This window comes from Euprymna scolopes, chromosome 4, assembly GCF_053919585.1.
Source record: "Euprymna scolopes isolate OS-2025 chromosome 4, ASM5391958v1, whole genome shotgun sequence".
In the NCBI taxonomy this organism is placed as follows: Eukaryota; Metazoa; Mollusca; class Cephalopoda; order Sepiida; family Sepiolidae; genus Euprymna; species Euprymna scolopes.
The window spans coordinates 105,916,869-105,918,679 of NC_136485.1; positions in this window are offsets into that span (position 1 = coordinate 105,916,869).

Genomic DNA, 1,811 nt, shown 5'->3' on the forward strand with positions numbered 1-1,811 from the left:
TAAAATGTAATGACACTATTGAAGAAGATTTATGGCTACGTTATATTTGCGCCACGTCTTGCTTCAGTGGGAATGTTGTAAGTATTTAAAGGGATCTAAAATAAAATGACTTTCTATTTAGAAAACCATTTTTAAAATGGCGAAAGGGGATTCATGTTGAAATAGCGTGCTGAAAGTCATTAAAAAAGGTTTTTCTTGATTTAACGAATTCATTGAAATGTGTTGCCTTCTGACAGCTGATTGGATAATCTCTTCGGTATCTTCTGATTGCTTACCTAACCTATCGGAAGATGACAACGCAAAGTTCATAGAGATTGGATTGTAAACTGGATAAGTACCAGAAATTTAAGTGCCTAAAACAATCTAGATGTGTTTTTTTTTTTAATTTAAAAAAGGGGGAGAATACTGGTGCATTGTACGAACCGGATGACGTTCCTTTTGCATATTACGCACAGAAAGTGGTAGACGCGTTTTGCCAATATGAAGCAAAGCAGACGACTTTTAGTGAATTGGAAGGACAAAAATAAATTTTTTGGTTTTAATCAGTCATAAGAATGGAGCACATGACAATTAATTTAAACAGCCTAGATCAAATATTACAAACGCCGTAACAAGTTCTAAACCCTAACCCCTAACTTTAACCCCAACACAACTCCTCCTCTTCCCCCGTCATATGCCGGTCGAGCCCCAGCGGACATTAACGAGAAATCCGGTTTGTATAGCGCACGAGCACCTAAAATAAATACTGTGTATTAGGGTTTGTATTACTGTACACATAGATTCGAAAAAGTTGTCAAAAAACAAATATATAACAAATAAATGTTATCAAAGGCAAGATAAGTTACTTTTCTACCAAACTGGATACATTTTTCGTGTTTTTATTGAATGTAACATGTTTATTCAGCTCGAAAACTATACAGTGTTTACCGATGTATTGGAACATTCAAGATGGCGTCTGATTCTCTCTTTAACACGGTAAGTTTGGGAAAAGGTGTTATAAATAAAAAAAAAACGGTTAAAATACTGTTAAAAACTCGCTCAATATATGTTACCGTGACATAGGTTGACATATATTCGGCGGGGTTTTAATAGTATTTTGTATAGTTTATTATTTATAACACCTTTTCCCAAACTTACGGTGTTAAAGAGGGTGTGAGACGCCATCTTGAATTTTCCAATACATAAACACTGTATGTTTTTCGAGCTGAATAAATATGTTACACTGGATAAAAACACAAAAAATATATCCAGTTAGGTAGAAAAGTAACTTATCTTGCCTTTGATAACATTTATTTGTTATATATTTGTTTTTTGATGACTTTTTCGAATCTATGTGTACAGTAATACAAACCCGTGTATTAAAATGTCATCACGATCGAGTAATTCCCTGATTTTTGTTTCAATCAGACGTATAGTTTTTATGGTTAAAAAATGCTTTCACTTTTATTGGCCATTCCTAATTATAACTTATGTGAAATGTATATTCGGAAGACGCTTTTTATTTTTAGTACTTTTTACAATTGCGATGAACTTAACTGAATCTTGTGTCCAATACACGAATAATGCAGATGAAATAAAGGGAAGCAACTCTAATCTGTTTTTCTCTTAATTATCTCCCATGTACAAAGATTTATTTATGAAGAACATTTAAGTGAATTTGATCTGTATATGTACTAGAAGGCAGTCCGGCATTACTCAGCAGCAAAATACACTTAATATGATATTGTATTTTATACAGATTTCGTATTCATTATAGAGCCAATTCTTTATTGATTATTATATTGTAATCGCTCGGCATGGCCTGATCATAA